The 11,949-nt window shown below is 38.8% G+C and overlaps 1 protein-coding gene across 9 annotated transcripts in view; it reads right to left on the minus strand.

Annotated features, from left to right (window-relative positions):
• The window catches only part of BICD1 (BICD cargo adaptor 1), a 283,466-nt gene that overhangs the window by 60,793 nt on the left and 210,724 nt on the right, over nucleotides 1–11,949 (minus strand). The window lies entirely within an intron of this gene.

Below are 11,949 nucleotides of genomic sequence, written 5' to 3' on the forward strand. Positions count from 1 at the left end.
AATTATGTAATATGGTATTTGATGAATAGCCATGTCATTTGAATTTTTCATAAAGGAGACGGAAAATCTCTATTCTATACAATCTCAGTGAAAACTGATTATGTCAGAAGTGTTTTTGTTTTCCTTTTTTCCCTTGAAAATTAAGCAAATTTGCACTGGAAAGTGTAAGCATTATTCGATTAGTACACATGATTACAGATAAGGTGTTTCCAAAACGCCCTTCAAAAGGAAAAGCCTCTGGATCAGATAAATATTAGATCAAAACACAATGTACTGAATGTGTCTGAAGCTTGTTTTAGCAGCAAAAGTGTTATGATGAATAAGGTCATGCCTTTAGAACAGTCTTCAATCTGGACTCTGACAGTTGTGATTTAATATAAACATTTTCTAAGCCTAAAAAAAAGGTAAGTCTACAGTGTCTTCATGATAGCATCTCCAGAAAACACCAAATAGAACACTATCTCTTGCATGTGTGTTTCCTCCCTACACAATGGGAGTCCCCAACTCCCAGGCCTCTGACCAGTACCGGTATGTGGCCTATTAGGAACCAGGCCACACAGCAGGAGGTGAGTGGCAGGCGAGCAAACATTACCGCCTGAGCTCTGCCTGTCAAATGAGTGGCAGCATTAGATTGTCATAGGAGTGTGAACCCTATTGTGAACTGTGCATGTGAGGGATATAGGTTGCAAGCTCCTTATGAGATCTAATGGCCCCCAACCACCTGCACCCTATCTGTGGAAAAATTGTCTTCCATGAAACAGATCACTGGTCCAAAAAAAGTTGGGGACTGCTGCTATACAGTACTACTTTCTATATTTAATACGTTTCTGCTGAAATCAATTGAATAGGAAATTGTATCCAAATTACATATATATTACACACATATGTAAATATATATTATACACATATAAATATATCATATCTATCTATCTATATATATTTCTCCCAGATAATTAAGTTTGGCCTGACAAAAAATTTACTGAAATACAGGTAATTTTGTAAAACCCCAACATTATATTTTCACTCAGCTATTAAGGCTTAGAGTACCGTAAATTGTATTTGGATTTCAAAGAGCAGATGCTTAAACTTTTATTTATTTATTTTTTTTTTTTATTTTTTTGAGATGGATCTCACTCTGTCGCCCAGGCTGGAGTGCGATGGCGCGATCTCGGCTCACTGCAACCTCTGCCTCCTAGGTTCAAGCGATTCTCCTGCCTCAGCCTCCCAAGTAGCTGGGATTACAGGCGTGTGCCACCACGACTGGCTAATTTTTGTATTTTTAGTAGAGACAGAGTTTCACCATGTTGGTCAGGCTGGTCTCGAACTCTTGACCTCAGGTGATCTACCCGCCTTGGCCTCCAAAAGTGCTGGGATTATAGGCGTGAGCCACTGGGCCTGGCCTAAATTGTTTTAGATTTAGTGCTCTGAATGAACAAAATGCAAAGCACTTTAAAGCTTAAAATTACTATACATTTTAAGTGTTACTATTTTAATTTCCATTTGTAAAGAATTTATCCGAGAGAGTTGAGGAGTTTATTATAATCTTCTGTAGTGACTGAGAATAGTTGTCTTATTTCTCCTCTTATAATCATTTTCTATCTGGAACTGGAGATTTTATTTTTTCACAGAAGAGCTGGTTGTTTTGCCAGAAAACCTGACTTCAGTATTTGTAAACTGTTTAGTCTAGTGTAAGTATACAACATATGTTTACTATTATTATTGTTGCTCCTATAGCCCATAGAAATTATTTTTTACTTCCCTGAGTGTTTACCTTTTATTTTTTATTTATTTTGAGATGGAGTCTCACTCTGTCACCCAGGCTGGAGTGCAGTGGTGTAATCTTGGATCACTGCAACCTCTGCCTCCCAGGTTCAAGCGATTCTCGTGCCTCAGCCTCCCGAGTAGTTGGGCTTACAGGGACGTGCCACCACGCCCAGCTAATTTTTGTATTTTTAGTAGAGACGGGGTTTCACCATGTTGACCAGGCTCATCTCAAACTCCTGACCTCAGGTGATCTGCCCCTGCCCACCTTGGCCTCCCAAAGTGCTGGGATTACAGGTGTGAGCCACTGTACCTGGCCTAAATTGTTTTAGATTTAGTGCTCTGAATGAATAAAATGCAAAGCACTTTAAAGCTTAAAATTACTATACATTTTAAGTGTTACTATTTTAATTTCCATTTGTAAAGAATTTATCCAACAGAGAGTTGAGGAGTTTATTATAATCTTCTGTAGTGACTGAGAATAGTTGCCTTATTTCTCTTCCTACAATCTTCATTTTCTGTCTGGAACTGGAGATTTTATTTTTTCACAGTAGAACTGGTTGTTGTGCCAGAAAACCTGACTTCAGTATTTGTGAACTGTTTAGTCTAGTGTAAGTATACAACATATGTTTACTATTATTATTGTTGTTCCTATAGCCCATAGAAATTATTTTTTACTTCACTGAGTGTTTACCTTTTATTTTTTATTTATTTATTTTGAGACGGAGTCTCACTCTGTCGCCCAGGCTGGAGTGCAGTGGCATGATCTTGGATCACTGCAACCTCTGCCTCCCAGTTCAAGCAACTCTCCTGCCTCAGCCTCCCAAGTAGCTGGGATTACAGGCACGTGCCAATACACCCGACTAATTTTTGTATCTTTAGTACAGATGGGGTTTCACCATGTTGGCCAGGCTGGTCTCGAACTCCTGACCTCATGTGGTCTGCCCACCTCGGCCTCCCAAAGTGTTGGGATTACAGGTGTGAGCCACCGTGCCCAGCCTCAAAGACTTTTTATAAATAGAGATGAGGTCACTCTACATGGCCCGGGCTGATCTTTAATTCCTGGCCTCATGCAATCCTGCCAACTTGGCTTTCCCAAGTGCTGGGATTACAGGTGAGAGCCACCCTGCCCAGCCAAGTCTTTTGACTCTCAATTTGACACTTAAATGATCATGTGATTCTTATAACAGTATACATAGCATCAATATGCACAAACGGAACTATTAAATAATTTGTTATTCTCTGCTTGAAGAGAAACAACTCTGATAATGCATATCTGTGCCCCAACAAAAGAGAATTCTATGAAAAAAGATCAAGACAGAACAAAGAAACTCTATATGAGGGCATTCATCAGTTGTTAAAACAAAAGTGTCTAGAGTGTGTGGTGAAAAGAAAATTCTCTCATGCACACTAATACACAAAAGTCAGTGAACTGGACGAAGACTAAAAAAGATGGAGGGAGAGGGATCCTTCCCAACTCTTATGAGACCAGTATTACTCTGATACCAAAACTAGATAAACAGGACTTTGGGAGGCCAAGGCGGGTGGATCACTTGAGGTCAGCAGTTGGAGACCAGCATAGTCAACATGGTGAAACCCCATCTCTACTAAAAATACAAAAATTAGCCTGATGTGGTGGTGGGCACCTGTAATCCTAGCTACTTGGAAGGCTGAGGCAGGAGAAGTGCTTGAACCTGGTAGGCAGAGGTTGCAGTGAGCTGAGATCACGTCACTGCACTCCAGCCTGGGCAACAGACCAAGACTCTGTTTCAAAAAAGAAAAAAAAAACTAAAAAACAAACAGCCTCTCCATCCCAGAGAAACATATTATAAGAAAAGAAAACTAAAGACCAAGACCTCTTATGAATATAGACACAAAATCCTCAACAAAATACTAGCAAACTGAATCGAGTAACATAACCAAATGCAATCATAGAAACACAATGTTGATTTAACATTCAAGAGTCAATAAATGTAATATACCGTACTAAGAGAATACATGACAAAAACCACATGATCATCTCAATATATGAAGAAAAAGCATTTGACAAAATTTAATATCCATTTGTGATAATAAAAAAAAAGTCAACCATCTAGTCATAGAAGAAAACTCTCTCACCCGGATAAAGGGCATCTATGAAACACCCAGAGCAAAACAAGGATGGCTGCCATTGCCATTTTTATTCATCATTGTACTGGAGTTCTAGCCAGGGAACTTAGGTGAGAAAATCAAATAAAAGGTATTGAGATTGGAAAGAAAAAAGTAAAATGATCTTTATTTACAGATGACATGATCTTGTATATATTAATAGAAATTCTTAAGGAATTCACTAAAAAACAACTATTAGGACTAATAAGCAAGTATAGCAAGGTTGCAGGATACAAGATCAATATACAAACATCAGTTGTATTTCTATATACTAGCAGTGAACAATGAAAAATAAAATTAATAAAACAATTGCTTTTATAGCACTATCAAAAAATAATATACTTCAGAATAATTTTTTTTTTTTTTGAGATGGAGTTTCACTCTTCTTGCCCAGGCTGGAGTGCAATAGCACAATCTCGGCACACCGCAACCTCCGCCTCCCAGGATCAAGCGATTCTCCTGCCTCAGCCTCCCAAGTAGCTGGGATTACAGGCATGTGCCACCACGCCTGGTTAATTTTGTATTTTTAGTAGAGATGGGGTTTCTCCATGTTGGTCAGGCTGGTCTCGAACTCCAGACCTCAGGTGATCCACCTGCCTAGGCCTCCCAAAGTGCTGGGATTACAGGTGTGAGCCACTGCACCGGGCAGGAATAAATTTAACAAAAGAAGTGTAAAATGTATACAGACGCTCCTCAACTTGTGATGGGGTTACATCTCAATAAACCCATTGTAAATTGAAAATATCCTAAGTATGGCCAGGCGCATTGGCTCATGCCTGTAATTCCAGCACTTTGGGAGACTGAGGCGGGTGGATTGCCTGAGGTCAGTTTGAGACCAGCCAGACCGACATGGTGAAACTCTGTCTCTACTAAAAAAAAAAAAATTTTTTTTAAATTAGCTGGGCATGGTGGCATGTGCCTGTATTCCCAGCTATTCAGGAAGCTGAGGCACAAGAATCGCTTGAACCCAGGAGGTGGAGGTTGCAGGGAGCCAAGATCGTGCCACTGTACTCCAGCCTGAGCAACACAGTGAGAATCCATCTCAAACAAGAAAGAAAAAAAAAAAAGAAAATATCATGTCTAAAATGCATTTAATACACACAACCTACCAAATATTTAGTAATAGCTAAGTCTAGTAATAGTAATAAGCTAAGTCTAAGTAATAGCTTAGTCTAGCCTACCTTAAAAGTGTCCAGAACACTTATGTTAGCCTACAGTTGGGCAAAAATCATCTAACTCAAAGCCTTTTTTTTTTTTTTTTGAGACAGGGTCTCACTCTGTTGCCCAGGCTGGAGTGCAGTGGCACAATCTCAGATCACTGCAACCTCTGGCTCCTGGGTTCAAGCAATTCTCCTGTCTCAGCCTCCCAAGTAGCTGGGATTACAGGCGCACACTACCACACCCGGCTAATTTTTGTATTTTTAGTAGAGACGGGGTTTCACCTTGTTGGTCAGGCTGGTCTCGAACTCCCGACCTCAGATGATCCACCCATCGCAGCCTCCCAAAGTGCTAGGATTACAGGCATGAGCCACCACGCCCAGCCCCCCTCAAAGCCTATCTTATAATAAAATGTTGACTATCTCATGTAATTTATTGACTACTGTACTGAAAATGAAAAACAGAACAGTTGTATAGGTACTCAAAGTATGGTTTCTACTAAATGTGTATTGCTTTAACACCATTGTTAAATCAGAAAGTCTAGACGAACCATCACAAGTCAAGGACCATCTGTACTCTGAAAATTATAAAGCATTGTTGAAAGAAATGAAAGAAGACCTAAATAAAGGGATAAACAGCCCCTGTTTTTGGGTCAAAAAACTGAATGTTAAGATGGCAATACTACCCAAATTGATTTACATATTCAATGCAAACTCCAACAAAATTTCAGCTGGATTCTTTGCAGAAATTGACAAGATGGTCATAAAATTTATATGGAAATGCAAAGGACCTAGAATAGCCAAAACAGTCCTGAAGAAACTTCTTGAAAAAGAGCTAGCAAACTTTCCTATTTCAAAAATTGCTACAAAAAAACTATAATCAAGATACTATAGTATTGGCATAAAAACAGACATATAAATTAATGGAATAGAATTGAAAGTCTAGAAATAAGCCCATATATACATCTATGACCAATTGATTTTGGACAAGGGTGCAAAGATAATTCAATGGGGGAAGGAAAGAATAGAATAGTCTTTTCAACAAATGGTGCTGGGACAAGTGGGTGCCCACATGTAAAATAGTAATGTTGATCTCTTCCTCACATCATATTCAAAAATTAAGTCAAAATGGATCAAAGACCTAAATGTAAGAGATAAACTATAAAACTCTTAGAGGAAAACCTAGCCATGAATGTTCATGACCTTAGATTAGACAACAGTTTTGTATGACACCAAAAGCACAAACAACAAAAGAAAAAAAATAAACTAGACACATCAAGATTAAAAAGTTTTTTTAGCTGGGCATAGTGGCATATGATTGTGCCTATGAATAGCCACTGCACTCCGGCCTGGGCAACATAGCGAGACCCATCTCTTTAAAAAAAAAAAAAACTCCTTTGTACATCAAAGGACACCATCAAGAAAGCGAAAAGACAACCCACAGAATGGGAGAAAATATTTGCAAATCATAAATCACTTTTATGATAAGGGATTTGTATCCAAATCAGTGAAGAACTCTTTCAACTCAGAAATAAAAAGACAACCCAGTCAAAAAATAATCTGAATAGACATTTTTTCACAGAAGATATAAAAGGGCCAATAAGTACATGAAAAGATGCCCAACATCATAGCCATCAAGGAAATACAAGTCAAGATGATACTGAAATACCACTTCACATCCACCAGCATGGCTATGATTGAAAAGGCACATAATAACAAGTGTTAGTGAGAATGTGGAGAAATTGGAACCTCATACACTGCTGGTGGGGATATAAAATGGTACACTCAATTTGTTTTCAAAACCAGCAGTTCCTCAGAAGGTAAAACATAGAATTACCATATGACCCAGCATTTCCACCTCTACTATTAACTCCCCCTGGGAATTAAAACATATGTGCACACAAAAACTTGTACACAAATGTTCATAGCAGCTTTATTGATAACAGCTAAAAAAACAGAAACAACTAAAATGTCCATCAACTGATGAATGGTTACATGAAATGTGGTATCTGCATACCATGGAGTATGATTTGACAATAGAAAGAAATGAAAATGAAGTGCTGATATATTACAGCATGGACGAACCTTTAAAATGTTATGCTTTCCACCAACAGTGTAAAAGTGTTTCTATTTCTCCACATCCTCTCCAGCACCTGTTGTTTCCTGATTTTTTAATGCCATTGTGGAAGTCAGTGTGGCGATTCCTCAGGGATCTAGAACTAGAAATACCATTTGACCCAGCCATCCCATTACTGGGTATATACCCAAAGGACTATAAATCATGCTGCTATAAAGACACATGCACACGTATGTTTATTGCGGCACTATTCACAATAGCAAAGAGTTGGAACCAACCCAAATGTCCAACAACGATAGACTGGATTAAGAAAATGTGGCACATATACACCATGGAATACTATGCAGCCATAAAAAATGATGAGTTCATGTCCTTTGTAGGGACATGGATGAAACTGGAAACCATCATTCTCAGTAAACTATCACAAGGACAAAAAACCAAACACCGCATGTTCTCACTCATAGGTGGGAATTGAACAATGAGAACAGATGGACACAGGAAGGGGAACATCACACTCCGAGGACTGTTGTGGGGTGGGGGGAGGGGGGAGGGACAGCATTAGGAGATATACCTAATGCTAAATGACGAGTTAATGGGTGCAGGAAATCAACATGGCACATGGATACATATGTAACAAACCTGCACATTGTGCACATGTACCCTAAAACCTAAAGTATAATAAAAAAAATAAAAATAAATAAAAAAATAAAATGTTATGCTAAGTGAAAGAAGCCAGTCACAAAAGACCACACATTGTATGATTCCATTTATTTTTATTTTATTTACTTATTGAGATAGGGTCATGCTCTTTCACCTAGGCTGGAGTGCAGTGGCATGGTCACGGCTCACTGCAGCCTTGACCTCCTCCCAGGCTCAAGCAATGCTCCCACCTCAGCCTCCCTAGTAGCTGGGACTATAGGCACGCACCACCGTGCCCAGCTAATTTTTTTTTGGTATTTTTGGTAGAGATGGGGTTTTGCCATGTGGCCCAGGCTGGTCTCAAACCCCTGGCCTCAAGCTATCCTCCTGCCTCAGACTCCCGAAGTGCTGGGATTACAGGTATGAGCCACTGTGCCCAGCTAGTTTGTAATCTCTAACTATAAAATCTGTAATAGTTTAACCATTTAAGTTGTCAGCTTTGTACTAGGAAATAATTATACTTGTCATTTTAAGTTTCAGAACCCAAGAACTGACCAATCTTGTTTTCATTAATGTCGTCCTATATTCTGTGAGTCTTTAAGCAGAGATAGTATTTCACTTGTTCGACTCTCTCTGTGTAGCAACTCCACTTACTAGATTTTTGACCTTGAACTAATGACATAACCCAGTTGTGCCTCAGTTTCCCTATCTATAATATGAAGATAATAATACTCTCTACTCCATACAGTTGTTATAAGCAGCAACCAATTAAGCAAATATATAAAAATTGCTTTGAACTCTTATGGGACATATAACCAATTACCATCACCACTTAACCTCAATCATTATAGAAAAAATTAAAATTGCCTTTAATAGAGTGGATCAAAACATAATATGAATCTATTTTTTCCACATCCATGAGGATGCAACGAAATATATTAATTTTAGTTTTACAGAAACATTACTGTTTTCTCATACTACATGTGGAATTATGTATCCAGCATCATACCGAAAAAAAAATCCAAAGAGTTTTCGCCTGCTTAGTTTGACTCTATGCAGATGTAAAGTTAGAGGCTATTTATCAAAGACAGAAATTTCAGCACAAGCATACAGGACACCTTTAAATAGATTAAGTAATTTAGTTAGTATTTCCAGACAGGATCTACTTATTTTCATTCTAATAAAACTAATTAAGGTATTTGACTGTCACTGGAAAATGTCAATTACAACCTATTTGAAATAATGAGGTCTTGAGGGCACCAAAAAACCAAACTAATTTATCCGATAAGACTCTGAAAAACTTCTCTCATGAATAAAGGATGACACTCATTGAGCTATTCACTATCAAGGACCATTGTCAAGTTTATAGAGACTCTGAAGTTAATCAAAATGTTTTCTTACTGTATTTTTTGTGTATATGTTTCTGTATTATGTGAAACTTAGCATGATTAGCTAAGTTTAAAATATTCCTGTATTTTATTCCATAACCTAGGAAGGCATACAGTTCAGTAAAATGTTCACTCTAATTTGTTCTGGGAAAAAGCTCTCCCTAGTTTAGATATAGGCTTACCATCACTTGCCTTTCCCATGCTTTTTATAATTTATGTATTGACTATTTATACAAAGGGATAGTGGAGACCTTCTTGGCATCTCGAAACTTGAGGGCAGTTTCCAGGACAATAATAATTTATAAAATGTTATGACTTATACACAGTTTCATATTTACCATCCCATTTGGTCCTCACAATTCTACAGAGGGGGCACGGCATTATCACCAGGGCTTCGATGCAGAAGTCTGCAGGTCGTTTGCAAACAACTCCAGGAGGTGCTATTTAAATTGCAGTAGCTATAAATGTTTATACTTCTTATTACCATTTCCCAGCAGATGGCAGTATGACGGCTTGAAGAAGGAGATCTGATTTTTGTTTTGTTTTTTCCGTAGTTCCAACAAAGGCATGGCAGAGACAAATGGTGGGGCTAATTTATTACTTTCCCCTTTTGAATGAGTCTCAGAGAAGCAAAACAATTCACTCAACATTCCTGATAATTAAGGCAGAGGTGCGGACGAAGCTCTGACTTTTTTTTATTTTGCCCAAATTCCTATCTAAGGGGTCTGGAGAGTCATGCCCTACAAACCATAAGTTCTCATCGGATGGGTTTTATTTAACCCTGTATATCAAGACTTACTTTCCAATCTGACACTGGCAAAGGAAGAAAACCAAAATATATTTCCTTGCTATACCTTGAAATTGCCCTGCAAAGTCTCTTGTGGGAAAAATCCACATTCTGTAGAGAATCCCCTTTCCCCCCTTTGTTTTCCTTCCTTCCTTTCCAGATCCAGGAGATAATCAGCTAAGAGCCAGGCACCCTTCTAAGTGCAATAAGAAACATTTTACAACCTGCTCTCTCTGAAGTCAGCTATCTGAGAGCTTCTTCTGCACAATAAAACTTGGTCTCCACAATCCTTTATCTTAACCTGAACATTTTCTTTCCACTGACTCCAGGCCTTCAGATAAACTCAACCAATTGTCAACCAGAAAATGTTTAAATTTACCTATCACCTGGAAGCCCCCGCTTTGAGCTGTCCCACCTTTCTGAACCAAACTAATGTTATTTCCTTCTTTTTTCTTTTTTTTGAGACGGAGTCTTGATCTGTCGCAGGCTGGAGTGCAGTGGCGCGATGTCGGCTCACTGCAACCTCCGCCTCCTGGGTTCAAGCGATTCTCCTGCCTCAGCCTCCCAAGTAGCTGGGACTACAGGCACACATCACCATGCCCAGCTAATTTTTGTATTTTTTTTTTAGTAGAGACGGGGTTTCACCATGTTGGCCAGGATGGTCTCAATCTCTTGACTTCACAATCCACCCACCTTGGCCTCCCAAAGTGTTGGGATTACAGGCGTGAGCCACCGCACCCGGCCCAATGTATTTCTTAAATGTATTTAATTGATGTCTCATGCCTCCCTAAAATATATAAAACCAAGCTGTACCCCAACCACCTTGGGCATATGTTCTCAGGACCTCCTCAGGGCTATGTCACAGGCCATGGTCACTCATACTTGGCTCAGAATAAATCTCTTAAAATATTTTACAGAGTTTGACTTGCTTCATCGACAGAGGCATTTTTTTTTTTTCCTGGAACCAGGTTAAATAAATATCTATGGATGGGAAAACATAACTCATGGGCATACATTGAGCCTTGTAGGAGAAGAAAAGGCCGAAAGGGTATGGACTAGGTATACTGTTTTCAAAGGAGTTCTTTAAAAACAAATTAATGTATTTAACCGACAAAAATTGTATATATTTATCATGTACAACATGATGTTTTGAAATATGTAGGCAAAGTGGAAATTGAGCTCATTATGACATGCATGACCTGACATACTTATCATGTTTGTGGTGATGCAACTGAGCCTATATTATCGAAATCATTAAACGTTTGTTTTTTACTTATTTTCCTTTCTCTTTGTCCTTTTCTTCCTCCATGCATGACTGCTTGCACGTAGTTTCGGTAGATGGTAGTCACTAATAATTGATTAACTTTGCATCCTAACCCTGGCAGCCAGTAAGATTAATGAACTTGTTTTCCTTTCAAAGGACAATGATCCTTAGGTCATGTAGACCTCCTTGATGGCATCCAGAAGTCTGATTGAGCTAAAGGACGCAAACAACTTTGATCATTGGGGGATTTCATCTCCTGCATAGCTGCCTTACTCTCAAAAACCCCCAGTTACGTTCAAAGGCAGGTATGATTTGATAGATTGCCTCTCCCACAATGTCATTTTTGGCCAAAATGAATATACCTTTCTCTGCTGCTAAGCACTGATGTGTCAGTATTTGGCTTACTGCCCATCCAACACGCGGATCTACATTTAGGGGTTCTACAACACTGAGAACACTTAAAACTACTCTTTTATTTTCAATACAATACATTGTCATTAACTATAGTCACCATGTTGTACTATAGATCTCTTGAACTTACTCCATCAAAGGGGTACTTGATCAAAAGGAAGAAAACCTGAAATGCTGCATATCAGCTGGTTCAGGGTGTTACAGCCTTGCCTGTGCCCTTTACACTGTCATGAGCTGTTAGCTATGCACAGCTGTTGGATTTAGAGGCACAAGGCCTTCTCTCTCGTGCAGTGTTTTGGATCCAGGCCAGGAGAAAT

This window comes from Hylobates moloch, unplaced genomic scaffold (genome assembly GCF_009828535.3).
Source record: "Hylobates moloch isolate HMO894 unplaced genomic scaffold, HMol_V3 SCAFFOLD_8, whole genome shotgun sequence".
In the NCBI taxonomy this organism is placed as follows: Eukaryota; Metazoa; Chordata; class Mammalia; order Primates; family Hylobatidae; genus Hylobates; species Hylobates moloch.